The sequence below is a fragment of the Silurus meridionalis genome, chromosome 20 (assembly GCF_014805685.1).
Source record: "Silurus meridionalis isolate SWU-2019-XX chromosome 20, ASM1480568v1, whole genome shotgun sequence".
Lineage (NCBI taxonomy): Eukaryota > Metazoa > Chordata > Actinopteri > Siluriformes > Siluridae > Silurus > Silurus meridionalis.
In genome coordinates this window covers 15,200,358-15,223,205 of record NC_060903.1, presented here as the reverse complement: position 1 = coordinate 15,223,205, position 22,848 = coordinate 15,200,358, and the positions used below count along the sequence as shown (strand labels likewise).

At 37.3% G+C, this 22,848-nt stretch overlaps 1 protein-coding gene across 1 annotated transcript in view; it reads left to right on the top strand.

The window, feature by feature from the left end:
* The window catches only part of mbpb (myelin basic protein b), a 52,063-nt gene that overhangs the window by 6,692 nt on the left and 22,523 nt on the right, over positions 1-22,848 (top strand). Inside the window, exons 2-3 of the transcript XR_006928804.1 lie at positions 8,591-8,649; positions 12,472-12,532. The gene's annotated coding sequence lies outside the window, so the exon portion shown is untranslated. The remainder of the gene's footprint in view (positions 1-8,590; positions 8,650-12,471; positions 12,533-22,848) is intronic.

The following is a 22,848-nucleotide window of genomic DNA, read 5'->3' as shown; positions in this document are numbered from 1 at the left end:
AAATGTTCTGCATCAAACTTTAAACGAGCTTCAACAATTGTACCTGCTAATTCCAGGTCTTTCTGAAGCTCTCCACAAGTGGTCCTTGGCTCCTGGACAAGTATTCTGATATTCTTTTCACTCCTCTGGCAGAAATCATGTGAGAAACACCTGGTCATGGTGGGTTTATGGTGAAATGTTCTTTCCACTTCTGGATTATGGCCCCAACGGTGCTTACTAGAACATTTAGACGTTTTGAAATCCTTCTGTAACCAATGCCATTAGGATGTTTTGCAACAATAAGGTTGCCAAGGTCTTGACAGAGCTTTTTGCTTTACCCATCATGAGATGTTTTTTGTATGACATCTTGGTAATAGGACACCTTTATATAGGCCATTAGTTGGGACTGAAGCAGCTGATGTTAATTTGCACTGTTAAGGGGCAGGACTCCTTTCTAATTACTGATTGATTTCAGCTGGTGTCTTGGCTTTCAATTTCTTTTTTCACCTTCCTTTCTTCATGTGTTCAATTCTTTTTCTGTGTCAAATGTGACTTGTTTAATACGTATTTTACACACCGTATAAACACTGATTATCTCTTCATCATGCCACCTGTTATTAGGTGGGATTTATTAGGCAGCAAGTGAACATTTTGTCCTCAAAGTTGATGTGTTGGAAGCAGGAAAATGGACAAGCGTAAGGATGTGAGCGTTTTTTGTTATGCTTGATCAGTGGCTATAAAGTTATGCCTGGTTAGTGTATTCGTTTGCAGGACAGGCAAACGTAGCAAAGCCCTCCACACCTGAATAGTAGCTCGTCCACATGCCTGTAAATTGCTATGTGTTATATATAATATATTTTCCCATACCGATCACCTTTCTTTAAGACTCCTGTGTTGGCTAGGCCATGTCTTGACTTGATGGCATTCTACTGGGTTATCTGATTTAGATCAGGGCAAAGTTTTGTGATATCACTATCTTGGTAAAATACCCCAATGTACTCTTTTGGCATATCACATGTATCACATGTACTTTTTATTAAAATATTTTACCAGCTGTATGGAATCTGTTTAGCATGATGTATTGAAAATACATTTAGTTGCTATCTTAACGAACTCTATCAGTATTGTCACTATACAATATCAGTATTGTCTATCCTGCTCATGTAAAATGTGTTTTTCTCTGCATATACAGCAATGCCAATTTGTGTGTTTGTGTGTTTGCGTTAGCATATTAGGCTTACTCGTTCCTCTTTTTTTTTTTTCTCAATACGAACACATTAGCATTAATCAACTTTAACACGATTAGCATATTTTGTTTAATGTAGCCATAATTTTGTTGTATTAGCTTTAATTATCCTTGGCACAAAGCAGCAGCTGTAATTCATTGTAATTACCCGTATTTCATAGTTGAGAAATAAATGCGCAAGAAAAACGGATTATGAAATATAGCCCAAGGAATTCAATTCATTTAGTCTACAACAGTTTAGCATATTCATTAGCATTGAACAGCGTGCGATGGCATATATGTTTTGTTTTTATGATTTGTGCATGAAAAGAACCCGAACGCATCAGAATGAAATTCTGTAGATATGTTTTGAGTTCCTCGTTACAGAGTCATAATCAGCTTCAATGAGCAAGGGTCAGTTTTAAATGAGCGTACTTTCAAATACACTTGAATAATGAGAAACGCTTCCCGGAGCCTCATCGCAGAAAGCAGAGAATTTAGGGTATGTGGGATAGTACACTCGTATCATGCTCAAGCAGTGTACAAGTGCATGAACTGTGCAGCTGCTTTGAGGTTTTCTCTCCTTTTAACTGTTCTCACACATTTCTGACTTTTCCTTCCCTTGTTTTTTTTTTTCTTGCTTTTTTCTTACACTAACTCTTCGGTTGCCAAGGCTCCCCGATGTGGTTGATTTAAATGTGTTTTGAATTGGTTTGAACGTTTCGTGTTCACATTAGTACATTTGTTTTCGAACAAACTATTAATATTTTCCTCCAATATGTCAAGTCTCGAGAGAGCCTTGAAGGTCGCCTTTTTCCGTTCTCTGGAAATCAGGCAGCTGTATGAACCAAGATCAGAGTAAACAGAAACACATGAAAAAGCATTGAAATAAAAAAATAGGACTAGCATTAAAATGCAAATACTAACTACACAAATTAGCATTATACTCAACTAAATCTAACAAACTAGCATCCTAGCAACGGCAAAACCCATACAGAAATCTACTATATGGCTATATATGAACACATATATAAAATTATACTTAATAAATTTGAACATATATGAACATATTTGTAGTTCTATTGGTTGCTTGCGACATATATAATGAAGTATATTTACAATTGTGGAAAAAACATATCTAAGATGCATATACTTTAATATATTGTGTAACACCGTTCATGATGCATTAAAGTACAAAATAATATGAGATGTTGAGTTATGGAATTAATTACTATGTAAAACTACTGCCACATAGATGTTAATGTAGAATTTGAGAGTACAACATTGATTCACTCTTAGTGAGTCATTTGAGAGGTCAGTCTTGTTTGTCTTATTTCTGCATCTCTGCTGTTGTCTGTAGATCCGCCAAATCCATAAATGTAAATGCAGGGGCATGAAATGATTCAAGCTCTGTCTTGAATAAAAGCAAACAATTCACATAAGATATATTTAAAATGCTAGAAAATAACTATTATTGTTCTAAATTACTCTTTTATAACTTGAATTTAATGGACATGAAAGCAACCTGATCAAATTACATCACTATACCTGATTTGCTGCCATAGGGTGCGAATGTAGATGTTGCGCATCCACCTTACAGTCGCAAAAAAAAAAAAAAAAAAACGGAAAGTTGGAAGAAAGTTCGGGCGCAATACTTCCTGCAATATTGACTCAGCGACAAGGAACATTCAGATGAAAAAATGTGGAGATTTTACAAGGTAAGATATTTTTTATATTTAGAAATGATTTACACTTAAAGATCAACTATTTTTATGACTTAATCAGTCTTGATTTAATATATAACTTAGTTTGCCGTGACTGCAGTTATGGGTGAATTAACTATTTCCCACTTTCAAAATAAAAATTATTTTAAAAGATTATGGTATATATTTTTTTTTTTTTTTTCTTTTTTTAATTAATTTAAGTTTAATTAAACTTTACTTGTGTAATTTCTTTGTAAAAGGGTTGATGTTTTGTTTTCTCTCTCTTTTTTTACTTTTAGATATGTGAGTTTTGGGAGTGACATTATTCCAACAGTTTTGGACAATCATTCAAATGCAGTTTCCAAGTTCCAGATCAGGAGAAAGTGCAAATTGATTACTCTTCAATGCTTTGATATCACAATGTTACTTTTACAATGTAAAAAATAATGTTGAATGTTGTAGTGTTAAAGTTTTTTTACATTATGTTTGTTAGATTTGGTTCCTTGTTGATCCCTGTTACTTGTTGGCACACAAGTTTTAAACAATTGCTTTAATTTAAGTACTGAATTATGTCCTGCTGCTTGGTTTTTTGGACTCTGGCAGCAATTGTAACCCAACAATAAATGTCTGAAAATTAAATGTTTTGACCATGTATTAATAAAAATAATTGTTTTATTTATATATATATATATATATATATATATATATATATATATATATATATATATATATATATATATATTGTGTGTGTGTGTGTATTGTTGTTGTAATTATTACCATCAATGTGTGCTTTCGCTATGTTTATTAGTATTTAATTAAATTGTAAGACAAAAACATGATAAACAACTTGAGATTATATCATCTCTAATTCGCATCAGGCAGATGCACTTCTACAGAGTGACTTTCATTTGTCATTTATATTCCTGGGCAGATAAGGGTTAAGGGCCTTGTTTAAGGGCCCAGCTGTGGCAGCTTGGAGCGTAGCTTGGTGCTGGGATTTGTTTGCAGACATTGACTTTCTGACTTTCTGATTCTCAAACAGTTCAACACATGACCTAGCCATATACAGAGGCAAACATAAACTAGCATTGGAGTATACATGAAACAACAGTTTGCCATGTGTTTAGTAGTAAATAAGCTAATAAGCATTGTAATACAACTAGCATAACAATAACCTGGCTAACCCCCGAATTAGCGGCGGAGTAAACATGCTAACTCATGACCTAGCATTGTGACAACGGATTTAAAGATGAGTTTGAAAATGTGTTACTGTAAAGAAATACCGCTTTTTATGTCCCTTTCACTTATGGAAGTGACAAGGCAAAGTTTTCCTGAGTGATGGAGTGTTGAGTAACCAAACAGCATAATGAGTGAACTAAATAATGGTCTGGAATATCTCAGTGTCCGTGTCCTGTCTGTGTCGTGCATAATTAATTACACAGTGTGTGTTTGTGTGTGAGGGATAGAGAGAGAGAGAGATGCTAGCTAAGATGCTTCTCTGAAATTAAATACATTTTGGAGTCAGTGGATTAAAAACCACTTAATCCAAATGGGCCGAGCTCGTATTAATTAAACCTCACATTTCTCAAATCAGTGAATTGTTATCTTGTTCATACCTGCATTCCAAGCTATATGTGTGTGTTTGTGTGTGTTTGATTGAAGAATAGGCTCTTGTGTTAGTATTAGTCTCACTGATCATTGCGTTTATTGCTCCATTGAGGGTTTGTTGTAAACCACATGTGTTTTCTTGAATTTCTTACACAACCCTCTTGTCTTTCAAATCCTTGCATGATCCAGAAGGCTGTTATGCAATGTTGTAGCTAATTGCGCGTGTGTGTGTGTGTGTGTGTGTGTGTGTGTGTGTGTGTGTGTGTGTGTGTGTGCGCTAATCTGTATTTGGAAACAAAGTCTAATTTCATTTCTGTGTCCTTTTAAACTTGCAATAAAAACATTATGTCGGACCAAAAAATAAATAAACTAATGTCTATTGATACCGGATGGAGACTGATCAAGCCAAGACATGTTTTTATCTTCTGGTTTAGCACTGTTGGAAAGGCATACCTAAATTACGTCACATATCTACACACACACACTTTTGGTGGAAAGTGATTCTGCTTTTAAGATGGCTGATATGCCTGCTTTTAGCTCTGTGGTTGCTGTATAGATAGACAACGTTTGCATTTAGAGAGTCAGAAACCACACAAAATGTCTGCATACTGATAATTGACTGATTACTGATAAACTTCCCAGAGCTCTTTTGTCACTTTCAACACCCCAAATCTCCTTCTCTTAAACCACATCCTTTCTTCAGACAAGACTCTCGTCATCTTGGTGAATAATAAGATTATTTTACTTGTGAGACGAGAGCAGCAGTGTTTAAACTTGTTGACCTGCTTGTAAACAGTGACTAATGCTAAGATGTTCTGATGTGTCTGCTCCCACGTGGCAACAGATCAGAGGAAAGTTTATCAGGTTCAGTCACTTTTTTTTTATAGCACTTGCATTATGTATTACTGCTTCTACTTTATCGCACAGTGGAATGTGTAAAACAGTTTTAAAGATGTGAAAAAAACAGGATTTGTCTAAGGGCGAAAAAACAAGGCCACACACTTGACTAGCTCATCTGGCTAGCTCAGCACTAATATGAATGGGATACTTATGTAATAATATATACAGTAAAATATTATATTATATATCAACATAAGCTTGTGGACACCTGATCTTAAGATTGGTATGTGATTCTTGGACTTCCTATTCCAAATTTAGTTCCCATTTCCTGTTATAATAATCTCCATTCTTCTGGGAAGATGTGATACTAGATTTTGGAGTGTGATTGTGGAGATTTGTGTTCATTCAGTTACAAGGACATTAGTAAAATCAGGTACTGATGTAGGTGAGGGGAGGAGGCCACCGCTCACATTCATCCCAAAGGTGTTTAAAAGGGTTACTATAGCAGATCTTTCACTCCAAACCATGCAAAGCATATCTTTATGCACAGAGACATTGTCATGCTTGAGCAGGTTTGGGTCTATTAGTTCAAGTGAGGGGGGAAAATTTCATGCTGCTGCATCTAAAAACACTGTATACAATGGTGTGCTTTCAGCTTTGAGATAACGGAATAAGATAAAGGAAAGAACCATTAATGGTTGGGAAAGTCAGTTGTTATTTTCTTTCAGGTGCTTCAATGCTTTCAGACTGGGACCTTGCATTACATGTCTGAAATGCATAAAAAAAGGGCAAAAAGGATATATTTTTATTTCCAAAAGAAATACTTTAAGCTCTACTGTTCAATTAAACACCCATACACATATTCCCTTATGAATTAAGTTATATTTGGACGATTTTAAATTCTGCTTTAAGGGGTTACTGATGTGATTTATTGGCCAACTATTTCAGGCCACATTGCCAGGATTTTTCTCCTGCCCCAGAGAAAATTCCATCCCAACATACTAAATTGGGCGGTATGTCTTGCATTAGAAAGAATTAGCTTTTTACGCATAAAATGTTGATATTCTTCCCAACAATGGGCTGAGAACGAAATGATTTTCTGTGCCAGAAAGCTGCCATGATGCAGGCAGTTTCAACAGGGTGTTCTAATGACAGCAACGCGGACATTCCCAGACTCTATATTCGCAAATCGTGTGAGTTCGAAGTGCGTTGCAAATTTTTTTACATGCTAAGGCAAGTAGTTGGAATGCAGGCATTAAAAAATTAGCGTTGAAGGGAAAGGTTTCTCCGCTGCTCCTCCATGATCAGCAGTATGACTAAAAATAACAGGTTGAATCATTTTGGGATCTGGTACATGCTGTGAACTGTTGTTACAGCTAGTCAAGTTGCACAAGCAGCTTCTTTCCTCCTGTTTTTCTGCTGATAAAGCTTCAGTGATTAAACACATTCTCTTCACCCATTTCCTGATCCTTTGCATCAGGAAACAAAACTATCCTCGGTCGAAAATGGGCCTGACCTTCATATCTACACTAGAAAGAACATCTACAGTGAAGGGTGTATAAGAGAAGAAGATTACAGTAGCTAGACTCTGGCCTGTTGAGCTTCGTTTAGCTAAATCATTTATATTAATGTTTGTTCACAACACTTCTTAACAAACTATCTGCTACAGAAGATGAGCTGGTTCATGATTCATTGGTGCTGATGAAGTTCTGCTGCAGTACTTTTCCTCAAGGTTTTATTATAAATTATAAAACAGTTAGTTCAGGTCCACTGATGTACTGACAGCTGTTCCTGGAGTGTAAAGTACTCAGAAGTGTGAAGTACTGACAGGTGTTGCAGGAGTGCTAAAGAACTGACTGGTGTTCCAAGAGTGCTGGAGTACTGTCTTGCATAACACTGGTTTCTTTGGGGACTGTTTTTGTCGACGGAATGAAAACAAACTATGTATTTATCTATGTTGTGTCTGAAATGCAATATACATATATATATATATATATATATATATATATATATATATATATATATATATATATATATATATATATATATGTATGTATATGTGTGTGTGTATATATATATAGATATATATATAAAACTGCAGTTTCGCTGTTGTACATGCAGATGAAATTGCAGCCGTGCTGATGTTGCTTAAAGGTCTTAGCATCGATGTGTTGATTGCACTGCATTTCGTTGTTGCACTGCTGACATTTTGCCTGTTTTTGCTGCAGTTTGCGGTTAAATGTCGCACTCTGCTTCCATCCAATTACGTGATTAACGGGGTTAGAAAAACAAATTGATGATGCTAAAGTACTCGTCCCTGTCCCACATTTAGTTATAGTCGTCTGGATGCGAACGATTTATCTTGCAGGGGACAGACAAATATTTTAATACATCCAGTGACATTTAGTGTTTGATATGCGAGGAAATAACACATTTTGGTGGCATACACAGAATTGTGGACCTGAACTTGTGTGTGTGAGGTGTGTTTTTGCTTGTCACTCACAGTTTCATTTCTCTGTTGCAGGTCAGTCAGCCGTGAGCAGATTTTTGATATATATTTTATTTTATCAGCTACCTGTGAAATGAAGTAACATGTTTATATCGTTGTGAGATGTGAATATATTTTCTGTGAGGTGTGAAATTGTTGCACGTGATCTTTTAAAATGTTCCAGAGGGATTTAAAAAGAATTGAAGCGTAAAAAAATATTTTATTCGAGTGAAAAGCCGCAGGCATCAGTTCAGGTCTAAAACATTTCTGGGCAGCAAGAAAAGATCTTGTTCAGAAGGTCATTATACAAGGATGAAAAATTATAATGTAAGAATGTAAAATTAGAGCGTGGCTACACACACACACACACACACACACACAAATAAACACATGCACTGTTGTATTTAAATTGATTTGTAGCTAACTGTCGTCTCTTTATTTTTTCTGTCTGCCTGTCTGTCTGTCTGTCTGTCTCATTATCTGTTTCTTTGTCTGTCTGCCTATTGATCTATCTATCTGCCTGTCTGTCTGAGTCTGTCTATCTGCCTGTCTGTCTATTTATCGGTCTATCTGTCGGTCTGTTTTGGTGTCTGTCTGTCTGTCTGTCTGTCTGTCGCCGACTGTCTGCCTACCTGCCTGTCGATCATTTGTTCAGATAAATGCTGAAAAAATTGTGCTAAAAAAGTGTCTTTTAGTAAACTGTTTGTGACAGATGTGGCTCATTTTCTGTGTGTGTGTGTTTTGCAGTTGCTGTGGGCAGTATGGGACAGCTCCTCGGAAAACGTGAATTGTTGCCTGAGTCCAAGGTACAACACACACACACACACACACACACACACACACACACACACAATTTCTCTTATATAGTTGTCCCTCGATTTATCAAGTTTCGAATCCCGCAATCCACTTTATCGCGATTTTCAATTTGGCACATAACAATTTTGTTTTGCGAATGGTCCCGATTTTAGTTCATCATAAGAAATGAGTAGCATTACAAGAAACTGTAGGTTTCCGCTTATTTATTGGTTGAAAAAGGGCGAAGTTGAAGACTTACATCACCAGATTTAGCCAATGAAAATAAAGAATGCAGTGACGTGTATCTTTAACTCAGCCCCTTTTTTAATGTCATAGGACACTTCAACCAATAGACAAGCGGAGAAACTATTCATCAGCTACACTACAGTACTGTACTACAGTACTCACTATAAATGTGATATTTCTTTGAATTTACACAAAATTCATCTCGCTATATTCTTGCAAATGTGTGTTAAAAGAGTTGGGAGGATGATTTATAGCTTATGTTCATTGTTCACTTAATTATGATTGATACCGTATTAAGTGCACTTGCAGTGTATAATGAGCGTGCGGCTGTATCCCAAATGATGAATACATAAAGTTCTGTGACTGAAGTGCAAGAGAAGCCACTCATTGGTTTTGGTTGGTTTTCAAAGTGGAAAAACTTCTTCTCTTACAGTCCTGTAGTGCACTTACTTACACAGAGTGCACTTATACTTTATGTGCACTGGAGAGCTGTATCCTAAATGAAAGTGTAGCGCAATACAGAGGCCAGAAGCCATTATTTTATACCCCATCGAGTGTACTTAAGGGTTGGGGAGTTGCATCTGAAATATTATGTAGTGCTATTTCACATCTGTCTGCCTCTCTGTCTTACTTCCTATCTTCAGATTTTTTTTCTATACCTTACTTTTTTTTTTATCTGTCCGTGTCTTCATGCCTTACACTTTGTATTTCTCATTTCTGTCTCTCATGTGGAGCGATAATGATCTGGGTTTCTTTCATTCACTCAGGTACTCAGGTTGACGTCTCTAGTCTGAGAGACACCATGTTGCTAGGCAGTGTGTTATTAGTGTGTGTGTGTGTGTGTGTGTGTGTGTGTGTGTGTGTGTGTATTTACTGAGATCGGTGTAAGGGCTGTGGGAACTTTTGTCAGCCTGGTCTGTGGACACACACACACACACACACACACACACACACACACACACACACACACACATCACCCTGGCTCCAGTATTCTGTGTTGCCATGGAAATTTGTAATGCTTCATATTTTTTTTCACACTAGACATTATATTAATGGGCGAATATTTAACAGTTTTCAAGTGTTGTCATCTCAGAGGGTAAATATAAACGCAAAACGGCTCCTCGCTTTTATCAAGACATTTTTCACGTAGCAGTTTGGTCTTATGTGGAGGCACAGACGATCTTCTATGAGTTCAGGTTTGTAATGTTATCATTGCGTTCTGAAAATTCTCATGAATTGGCATGAAAAGCTTTAAATCTGACATTGAAAAGTTAATTAACCGGTTTTAACCCATTTGAGTATTTTAGCAACATGCTAACACAATTTGATCTAATGCTGCGGTCAGAAGCCATGATTATACAATTTTGAATCTTAACACGTTCAAGCTAGAAAAGAAACATGGACGCCTTTATGTCTTTTTTCCAGCAACGGCGGAGCCAGCTAACTTACAATGTCTCATCAATCAAATATTACATACATTACATACATACAAATGTATAGGGACACCTGACTTTTTTGCAGCCATATGCTTTTTTTTTCCCCACACAAACTGTCACCACAAAGTTGGAGGCACACAGTTGTATTAGATGTCTTTGGATGAGGCGTTTAACACACACACACACACACACACACACACCAAGTTAGAGAATGTGACGAAAATTATTATTTATTTATTATAATTAATTTAAATAAAAAGTATAGTGAAATAGAACTGAAGAACAAAACAAAGGGAGCGAGACTGAACCCAAAGGGACAGAGCCAAATTGTAAATGAAAAACCCCAAATCTGAGCTAGAACTCAAAAGTTGAACTAAACTAGAACGAAAACTAAACACAAATAGAGAACGTGGTATACAAAAAACCTCAAATCTGTCTGAACTTGAGGCAGAAACCAAACTATACAGGAACTAGAAACAGAAGTGCTACCAGAACCGGTGTTAGAACGGTACTACAATCAGGACTAGCACAAGACCGAACAAGACCTGGGAACATTTATATATATACCAATATCTGATCAGGATTAAAAACAGAACTGGAATCCAACCAAAAAAGACCCATAGAATACATTGGGTAGGATCAGATCACTCTCATGCTGCTTTGTTTTTTGGGGGGGATTTTAATGATTAGCGGTAACAGATTACTTCATATTCATTAAGATAAAAGCATTCCTTTGTGTTGACACGGCTAAACAAACACACTCATACATACCTTCTGTACTTTTGGATGAATGTGACAGAATGCAACAGGGAAATTGTCTTTTTCTTTCTCTTTTGGATGAGTTAGAAAACGATTGAGACACTCATCAATAATGCCAAATAGATTTAATAATCTAATCACGGAGCACAATGCTTACTCACTTATGTGAAAAAATCCATTGGTAATTTCTACCTATATACAGTATAGGCATGCATCCATTGTGGGATAATGAAATCAGGAATCAACCCAATACTGTGGTTCTGTGAAATTCAAACAGCCAAAACTTGTCATACAATGATAGATTGGCTTTGGCTGTAATGTAGATGTGTATCACAAATTACAGATGGCTACTAAAGCAAAAACAGACTGCAAACTGTTTTGTGTGGAAATATCACACACGCTAGGGATGGTAAGATTTCCTGATTCGCATCTGTGCATTGGCATATAAATTGTGCATCTGATACAAGTTGGCATTTTTAGATTAGATTAGATTAAACTTTATTGTCATTGTGCAGGGTACATGTACAGAGCCAATGAAATGCATTTAGCATCTAACCAGAAGTGCATAGATAGCTTATTTACAAGTGGCAGTGTAATAAATAAGGGTATAAGGTTATACAAAAGGTGAAGTAATATGTATATATAACTGATTACATATAATTTTATCACGATGCATCCTTTTTTAACACATTTGCATCTGTACAAAAAAGATTTATTTCTATTTAATTTTTAGTAGATGCACTATACTTCTACTATATAGAAAGCGACCAATAATTTGACCGATATTTTATATTTATTTTCCCTCGCTAAACTGTTTCTCGAGCACGTTCTCTCAGCACCACTGCTGCTACATGAATATGACGTATCACAACACTACGGAGATCGAGGCATGTCCTGAGATTCACATTGAATGTAGATTAACATGGCAGAGGTAGAGCTGTAACTTCCTTCAGACAGAACAGGAAAAGTGTCTGGCTTTATTTCATCTTTTTTTTTTTCCTTTTTTAAAATTTTTTTTTTTTGCACTACAGGCCTGAAGGAGGCGCAAGTAAATTTATGATTTGCTGTCTGTCTGAAACAAAGAAAGAACTGTGAACTATCTGTACCATATCAAATTGCAACAAATTTTGTTCAACGCATTTTATTGCGTTTTGACCGTGTCCTTAAGTAGAAAGAATAAAGATGGCCGACCTTAATCTTTGGTTGTGGTCATTAAAAACGCTGCCTGATTTTGTGAGGACTAATGTGGGAAACTAATGTGTAAGGGGAAGAGCACTTGATTTCTCTGACTACTGAGACACTCAAGGTGCAAATCACAGGCTTTGATTACTTAATGTGAGCCATATAATAATGGGACTGAGTAAGTCATGTTGTTTGTGTGTTTTTTTCCAGGCTCTATCAGACCCAGCTACTAGGACCGCAGCGGACGGCGACTCTCAGGACGAGGTCTTTGGTAAGAGTTTTCTTTGTTTCTTTTGGGGGAGGGGTCTTTTTTTTTTTGTTGTACTTTTCGAGATGTTCTTAAGGTGGCCTTAGTTCTGAAGATGCGGCATAATGAATCCGCACAGCTCTGAGTCACGCCACCGTGTTTGTCAGGGCGTCATCCCCTCCACTCGAAGAACAAAGCTAACACGCGCTTTGTTCACCATGATGAAAGAGTCGCTCGGCTGGTTTTTTCACGCAGCTCTGAAATCCAAAAACGAGATTTTAGATGTGACAATATATCGGCGTGACAGTATGTAGCGTGGTAACGACAGCTCGATGAGTTTTAGACAGGTGGATGGAGATGGAGGTAAACAAAATGTATAAAAAACACTAAATTGTCAGCTCATGCTAATAAAAATGTAAGCAGGGTTTGAATTATGGCCATTATGGTATGTAATATAGATATACTAACACACTATATGGAAAAATGCATTGGGACACCTGACTTTTCCAGCCATATGTGTTTTTTCCTCCAAACACACAATTGTATACGATGTCTTTGGATGTGGCAACATGAAATTTTCCCTTCACCTGATCCAGAAGAGACAAAGCAAGCTCTTTTGAAGATATGCTTCACATGGGTTGGAGTGGAAGATCTTGAGTGGCCTGCTATAGAGCTCTGACCTCAATCCTACTGAATACGTTTGACATGAATTGAAACACTTACTGCAGAATCCAGTTCTCACCTCACCTGCACCAGTACCACAAACCTCCACAAGCACACACCTAAATATAATAGTGGAACATCTTCCCAGGTAAGTGGAGATTATTTTAACAGCAAATTGGAATTAAATGTGAAATGGATGTTTCGAAGACCACATACAAATCTAATGGTCAGGTGTCCACAACCTTTTGTCCATATGGTGTGTTAAAAACCAGTCCATATCTACTATTCATTACAATCTCACTGTGACTTCTGAAGATTATTACTGACCTGGAAGAACATGTCCCAAGCTTTGAACTACATGTATTGAATTAAAGTATTAAAAAATACAGATCAAGCCAGAGGATGGTCACGAGTTTACACTAACACGAAGCAATGGTTCTTAAAAACACGGCATAATGTCACTGATAACATCACCTATAAATTTTCTGTGGGTTTTCTATTCTCACCCCAATTTTTTTATTTTATTTATTTTTTTACTTATTTTTAAGGTATGGGCTACGTCCCAAATCTCTGCACTAAACACTAAAGAGAACACCATTGTAGGCATTGATAATTGGGCAGAGGGTGCATAGTGGTCTGTATAGAACATAGTGATGATAAAACATGCATTTATAAACATGCGTTCAGCATTTGTTAGGCTGCCCCCTGGTGGCTCAGGAGCGCTTTGCATGTTAGTTATATAGTTTATAAGATCTATAATAGATAAAGTTGCTTTAAAGTTGCTGTAAAGTAACAATGTGGATTCATTTTGGTAGATTTTTTCTGGGTTTTTACTTGGTAGGTCAAACCCTCTTTTTTATAACTGAAATTTGCAGAGATAAAATGAAAATCTGTTTCCTAATGCATTAGGAACAACTGCTGAATGCCTTTGTGTCTGTGTGTGTGTGTGAGTGAGAGATACACAGTGCGGTTAATGGACGTTTAATAGTGTTTAAAGACATCTGATCTGATGTGTGTTTGCTCAGAGCTGCTAACTATGCAAACACATGCACGAGCACACACACATGGTGTAAAATTGTTGACACAGGGACAACAAATCAGACATCAGCGTAAATACATGGCTCAGCCATTAATGTTTGAGTCTGCCTTATGCCTTATCTGCCTCAGCATGATTAATGGCCTTTTTTTTAAAATTCTTGTCTATTAATCAGTTATTAGATATTTAAAGTAGAGACTGTGGCCCAAAGTGACCTATACATCAGAGCCAGACATCGAAAACATGTTACTCCACAGCACAGCATTATCGCAACTCGAACATGAAGACAGACATGACAAAATAACTAGCAACAATATCAGAACAGTTTCCTCACAGGGAACCGGTATTTCGGAATGTGTGATGGTTTAAAATAGCAGGCTAGTCAGAGGAGGAAAATTCCATCCTGTGTAATAAAATCAGAACTAAACTTTACTTTTACTTCTGCTGTCACATCAATATTCCTGTGCTCTAGTGGTGTAACGGTACACATATTTGTACCGAAGTTCTTCAGTACAGGGCTTCTGGTTCAGTACCTGTGTATCGAATGCAATAGTTTATTTACATGTGAAAGTTTGCTTTTTTATTATTATTATTTAACTTAAGCTGTGACTAACTGTTTAGTTATGACACTTGAATGCATTACTGATTTAATTATTAAAACATACATTTCGCAGGATTATTATAGATCTTTACAATTTTGAATCCAGTTATGATGTGGCTATTATAGTGGTATTCCCAAAAATGTATACGAGTGTTTAAGGTTAGTGTGAGGGAATGAACACACATGCACATACACACACAAACATCTGGACCTGGACTATCATGCTTTTTCTGTTGTCTATCTCTTTCTTTTCCCCTCTTATCAAAGTAAGTTCAATTCAATCCAATTGTCTTTAATGGTTCACTTGTATCAGACGCAATATTCCCAAACCATAATAATGTCCCTTTTGCCTCTGTCTTATTGACCGTCTGATGTCATTATGATGACAGATTGATTGGTACCGCAGTCTCACTTGTCTTACCTGTTCCCTACTTCTATGTCTTTCTGTCTCTATGTTTTTCTCTCTCAATAAAACTAAATTGGTTTTCTATTGAACTGGCTCTCCTGGTAACTGTGGTGTGGTGTGGTGGGGGGATGGTAGTGTTGCAGGTGAACTGTCCTGCTCACACTTCAGTGTCCTACTCCTTAGAGCACTTGTATGAATGGTTGTGCAGGACGATGTCATTTAAAGTCACTGAAGATTTCGCACCTTGTTGTCGAAATGAGGTATAGAGTCCTGTCACTGCCTGAACGAAGGGTCGAGCCGTGCAGTGTGAGCATGTCGCTGTCGGAATAAGGGATCAAGTTGTGTGGTATAAGCATGTCATTGTTACACTAGAGGATTGAGTCATGCAGCGTGAGATTGTCACTTTCGGAACGAGAGATCGAGTTATGCGATGTGAGCGTGTCACTGTCAGAGTGAAGGATCAAGTCATGCTTTATTCACCGTCTCTGAGGACATATACATGATGCATTTCCCTGGCATACTGTTTGGTCCATGTACTGATTGATGAATATTCAGTGCCACCCAGATGAGGATGGTCTCTTTTTGAGTATGGTTTTGCAGAGTGGTGGACGGTAACGTAATTTGTTACTGTTTCCGGACTATTAAGCGCACTCATATATAAGCCGCACCCACTGAATTTGACAAAGATTTTTATTTTGAACATAAATAAGCCGCACCTGTCTATAAGCCGCACTAATGAACTTTACACAGGCTTTAACGAAAGACAGTGTCTGTTACACAGTGTAACAGGTGAAATATGTTGTGGCTCCTTTAAGAGCAGATCGGCATTTTGGGAATAGCCTGCCGCCGCATTTTTCTGGTATTACTGCATGTGTGCAAGACAGAGGAATATGTCCTTATTTTCTGATGCAAGTTTCTTTGACTAAACCGTAACGCTGTTGCCAAGAAAAATTAAAAAAGCACGAGTTTTGGAAACCTGTCTGTGCTTATATGATTTCTGTTGCAACTGGAGTTAGTGAGCTCTCCCTTCACCCAGACTCAACACGTTACAACAGCTTGTATCTAAACAGTAGCCTACCAAGAAAGTCATTGTTCACTGTCTTCCTCCTTCCTTTCACAACTATTTCTCTCGGGAGTTTATCTTTTGGCATCGTCGTGCGTTTAAAAATCACCACCGGTGGAAGTTTTTTCTCCCAATGCCGTGCAGCTCAGAACACAGGTGAGGTGCATTTTTTCGTTTCTGTTCGGAAAATTTCATTGGTCTAATGTTATGGGGTTCAGTTTTTTGGCTTGAAGTTTGTGAAACCGGGAAAAACCCAGGAAAAATCCATAAATTAGCCGCTTCATTGTTTAAGCCATGGGGTTCAAAACGTGGGGGGAAAAAAAGCGGCTTATAGTCCGAAAAATACGGTAGCTTTTTAGCATATTTGTACTTTAGTGAAATATTTTCATTTGGTGACACTTTAACTTTACTACATTTTAAAGTCAAATATCTTAATTTTTACTTAACTACATTTTGCGGAATCAGTCGTTCCTTTTTATTTATGAGCGGATAAAAATTTAATTGCTTGAACACCCAGAGATCCACCAATCAGGGCAGAGCGCGCGCTCTGGTTTAAACTTGTTTTGATTGGCGCTTGGTGTATCTAATTATCACCAACATACAGTTCAGCATCAGTTTAACAGCAAGCAGAACATTTTCAAAGTAATAAATGATGGAAGAAACTCCTGACACAAACTTAACACAACGTGAGTTTTTTTTTATGTAGTTGAAAAGAATGTTTTGGGCTCATGATAATTTCAATAGACATCAATCAATGTTTTATTTATTAATATCATTCTAGATTGGTGTGCTGAGAGTAACATTAGAGTCTTTTTACCTAAACTGAGTTAATTAAGCAAAAATGATAATAGGAAGATTATACCCAAATTGTTTACTTTTACTCAAGTGAAAGTTTAAAGGGAGCAATTTTACCTTCACAGGAGTAATATTTTACATAGTGTATCTCTACTTTAACTCAAGTAAATGGTTTGTTTACTTCGTGTGCGTACTTTTTCCTCACCACCGTTGTCTCTTGCTCACTCGTTAGCGACAAATGTACAAATATTCAATGTATGTTCGTGATCGATTTAATTGTGTAATGCTGCTTTAAAACAATAATCATTGTAAAAAATGCTATACAGATTGAATTTAATCTCATTTGGTTAGATTATGCTTCTTGCTGTTTGCTAAGTGTTTGTCCAGGTGACAAGTCAGTCAGGATTTCTGGGGTTGAAGTGTGTTTCGCTTGTGAAAAACAGGCGTGTGTTCTTTTCCTGCGTTGCGTCAGGAGATAAGGGAAGAGCATCATTTCTGCAATCAGACATCCATCTACTCTTACACACACACACACAAACACACACACAAACACACACATGAAAACGAGGTGGTAAACAGCTTGTTTGTCTTTGCTAGGAAACTTCTCGGACTGGAAGCGGTTATTAAGCGACAGCAAACAAAAACCTGATGCACTCAGAGATAGTCATCCTGCACAGTCTGATCTCCCAGGCACGATTATCTTAAATGATTATCGGTTTTTGTACCTCCAGGAATAAATCTTTCCTTGATGATTACATTATGAAGTAAGATGCACATTTATGGGGAAATGTTGTGTCTGGGTGCATCCCATTATCCTGGAGTTGATGATTTTTCATTAACAGCACACATTCATGTGAGGTTTGGTTCCTGAACTGAGGGCCAAATCCAAATCTCTGATTCCCAGCATTGTTTGAGTTTTTGTTGAAAAGTGTCGAATGCATACGTCAATCATTCAGTACACACACACACACACACACACACACACACACACACACACACACACACACACACACATATATGTACACAGAGAGAGATAGAGAGAGAGAGCATGCTAAATACAGCGCAACATCAATGCACTGTGAAAACATTAAAAAATGATGTACATACTGTAATTAAATTAAAATTAGAAAATACCTTCCCAGACATTGTTCAATATTTCAAACCCTGCTGCTGAGATGCTCCTGTGTTCGTTTCATTCACATTAAATGATTTATTAAAAACTTCTTTCTTTTCAAATTTTTAATTATAGTATTATCATAATAGGCTGTATATTAACTTTTTTAATCACCCCCATATAACTAAAATGGCATGAACCTCGTTTCATAACACCTCCACGAAGATCTACTGTGAGATTGGTAGTCGAATCAGGCTGCTCCTATAGAAAACCTACAAGAGGAATTGGAACGCTGACTGCACCCCAGACCACCTCACCACACCTCACCACACCTCACCACACCACACCACACCACACCTCACCTCACTTGACATCACTATCTGACTTTACTAACATTCTTGTGGCTGAATGAGCACAAATCTCCACAATCACACTCCAAAATCTAGTTCCCAGAAGAGTCGAGCTTATTATAAAAGCAAATTGGAACTAAATGTGGAATGGGGTGTTCAAAGAGCACATACCAATCTTATGGTCAACTTGTTATAGATGTATATAGAAAAAGAGGTGTTGAGTAAATATTGTAAACGACACATTTCCTGCAAGGCGCTGCGCCTAAAAATAATTACACGCTGAAACACAATCTATGAAACACCATCTAAATACCAGCAGTGACACCAAGTATTTTCTTGCGGAAATTTCGATTTATTGCAGATGGCAGATAGCTGGATTATCACATTGCCAGCGGTGTTATTGTCCCAGACACGGAGATAAGAGCAGAAACTCATAATCTATAATAAATAAATAAATCTGCATCAATAAATATATCCAAAGAAATAACTAAAGAAATTTTTCTCTATTATGGGATTCGGATGGTGAGACAAAAAAGTCGCCAGTGAAATTTATTTTGTGTCTCTTTTAGTATAGTATAGAAAGCTCGCAAAGTATATGTATACACACACACACACACACACACACACACACACACACACACACACACACACACACACACACACACACACACACTCACACACAGAGCGGGTTTGCTCATTCACATCATCATTCAAATGATGTCAGCATTTACAGAGAAGATGCAAGTTCCAGTTGAAAGAAAAGTTAACTTTTTCTAATTAACGTGTGTGTGTGTGTGTGTGTGTGTGTGTGTGTGTGTGTGTGTGTGTGTGTGTGTACGTGTGTGGCTGGCACTAGTGGGTACAAGCTCCGATTATGGCCTCACTAATGAAAAGCTCACATTGTTGAAGTGTGTGTGTGTGTGTGTGTGTGTGTGTGTGTGTGTACGTGTGTGGCTGGCACTAGTGGGTACAAGCTCCGATTATGGCCTCACTAATGAAAAGCTCACATTGTTGAAGAGAGTGTGTGTGTGTGTGTGTGTGTGTGTGTGTGGTGTGTGTATACGTGTGTGTGCTCCTCCTTCACTCTATTGTTTTTTCTCCCATTCTGTTTTTCTGTCTGTTGCTCAGCTGTTACTAATCATAATAATAATTGAGTAGCGTTTTTCTATTTCTTTCTTATTTTTATTTTGGTTCCAATTGTCAGTAAGGTTCGTTAGAAAGTGTAATAGGAAGAGCCGAGTGTTTTTAGTGTATGTGTGTGTTTGTGGGACGTGTACAAGGACCCCGGCAGGCAACATTCTGAAATTCACGCTGTTCTGAGGTTTAAACCAGCGACTCCAAACTAAAGCAGAGCTGATCAAGTGTGAAGCATGATTTTGCCATTTTTGGATTCAGGTCAGAATCCAAAGGAGGTTATTTATCACATACACACTATTTAGACAAACTTACTGGGACACCAGGCTTTTCCAGCCATATGTGTTTTTTCACCAAACTGTTACCACAAAGTTAAGAGCCACACAATTGTATAGAATGTCTTTGAACGCTGTAGCACAAAATTTGCCCTTCACTTGAACTAGATGACCCAAACCTGCACATTTACATGGGTTGGAGTGGAAGATCTTGAGTGGCCTCATCATTTCAATATGGCCTTCAGTAAAGTTTTAATTTAAAAAGGTTTGGAAAAAAATAGAATAGAGGAAAAATTAGTGAAATTTGAATGTAATATTTAAAAAAAAGAATTCTAATTATAAAACATTGTAATAGAGTTTATTATGTCTATATTATATGGACAAAAGGTTGTGATCACCTGACTTGAGTATAAGATTGGCATGTGCTTTTTGAACATCCGATCCCACATTTAGTCCCTATTTGGTCTTTTAATAAGCTCCACACTTACGGGAAGATGTTATACTAGATTTTGGAGTGTGCTTTTGGAGATTTGTGTTCATTCAGCCACAGGGGTGTTAGTAAAGTCAGGTACTGGTGTAGGTGAGGTGAGGAGGCCTGGAGTGCAGTCAGCCTCCAAAGACATCAACATGTTAACAGTTTGGGGAAGAACCACTTGGGCTGGAAGTCAGGTGTCCCAATACTTTTGTCCAAATAGTGTTTTAGGTTCTGTTTGTGTTGTGTTTGCACTGAAACTTTGTTCTGATAGCGCTTTCAGAGGCTGTGAGCAGCTTTTTGAACTAAAAAAATAAAAAACTAGTCAGTCTAACTAACTAATTAAAATTATTTAAAGGTAAAAGAAAAAAGTCTTTCCTTAAAAATTTAATAAATAACATTTTGAAACCATTTTTGAAAATAAAATAACTTTTTTATTCAATTTATGGCCTTATGGTTATTGAGGGGAAGGTTGGGGTTAATTTTTTATTATTATTTTTGTGTGTCGCATGTGTGTGTGTGTGTGTGTGTGTGTGTGTGTGTGTGTGTGTGTGTGTATAAAGTTCTACACTGACCACTCCTGTATTCTTACTTGTCATACACTAGTATTGTAAAGTATATACACACACACACACACACACACACACACACACACACACACACATGCGACACACAAACACAGATACATTCTAATTGCCCTTCCAGATTGTCAAAACCCATGATGTGAGCTCAAGAATTCAAAAACAGAAACTATTTTACACACACACACACACACACACACACACACACACACACACACACACACACACACACACACACGTTTTACTATCTTTGTAAGTACCATCCACTGACAATTATAAACTAATGTAATACATTTTCTAACCTTAACCCCAGTTGAACCTTTTTGGCTGTTTTCTAATACAAAAGTTGCAGTTTTTGCTTATTGAAGAAGAAAAAAAAAATTGCTGGGACCAGCCCCAGGACCCTACAAGAACAAAACAGTCTGATCTTCAACAGTCTGAAGTTCTAAAAACGTACAATAATAATAAAAAAAAAATGTATTTTGTGTGTCTCTGTTCATGGTCTAAAAAAACAAACCGCTGTGGATCGACTTGAGACGCTGGTTGCAGGTCCATCGCAGGTCCAACTCTGGAATTCAGGATCAGATCAGATCAGTTCCAATTCCAAAAACATCTGGTAAAATTTCCTGAATGCTATCATTTAAATATTTACAGTATCGTTCGGCCGTTCGCCCCCCAAAGTTGGCATTTCAGGAATCTGCTATATTTTAGTTAACAGAATGAAAGCAGGCGGAGGTCAGCGGGTCGCATCCCTGACTCCGTCCGAAGGCTGCAGAACAGAGAGCAAGTGTGCGCTGGAGCGGTGGGAGGTGGCGTGCTTGCCGTTCCACCAGCCCACAAGACAGATAGAGAGAGATGCAGTGAGTGAAAGAGAGATAGAGCCCACTTTCTGCATTCTTTGTCCCCTGTGTTGCTGTGAATGTGGGAGCATCCTGTTTGTTCTCGTTATCTTGTTCCTTTCCAAAGACAAGTTTTCCACTTCCTGTTAGGACATTATTGCACAAAGACAATAATGTGTTAAAGAAATAATTCTTGTCGACATACAATAATGTTTATTCTAAATATGTTTTAAGAGGCCAGAACAGTGGGCACAGGGTCCTAAAGGCCACCTGGTTTAATCCTAAGCACAGGTTGCAGTTTCAGGTTTTCCACGGGGTTTTAAAAAGTCTAAAAAATGTTAGGCATTCAGAAGTCTTAAATTGGCTGTTGTAGGTCTAATTTCAAACAGGCCTTGATTTTCCGATGTCCATGTAAGGCTTCCTTTAATGCGCATCGAAATGCTCGCGCAGCACTTTTTGTTGTTGTTTCCTTGGTGTTTTCGCAAATCCAAATATAATTAGCTGTTTTACGACTACAAATGTGACCAACGTGCAACCACCAGCCAGCTTTCTGTTATCGGAGCGAATCTCTCTTGGACTTTACCACAGATGTTAAACGGATTTCATTTCTCAGCTATGGGGAAGTGCAAGTTTAGTGATACTTGACTTGAAAATGTTTTTATTTAGGGCTTGGTTAAGGGCAATTGCTAACAATGTATTTGTTTGTGTTTGTGTGTGTTTGTGTGAGTGCGTGCTTTTGATGTCTTGATAGCTGTTAAATTTCATTCTCAATGGTCTTAAAATGGTCTTAAAAAGCCTTAAAGACTGCTTTATGAGGGCAGCAACATACACCTGATATAAATAAAATGTCAATGAACAGTGGTGGTCATTTTAGTTTAAATTGTTATTCTGTTTTTGTTTTGTTTTTTAGCTGGAAAAAGAACGTGGGCAGATGCTTGCGAACTAGATAAAGTTTTCTAAATATTCAGCACTGTGATATTTTGGTTATGCTTATAAGCCTATGCTATCAAG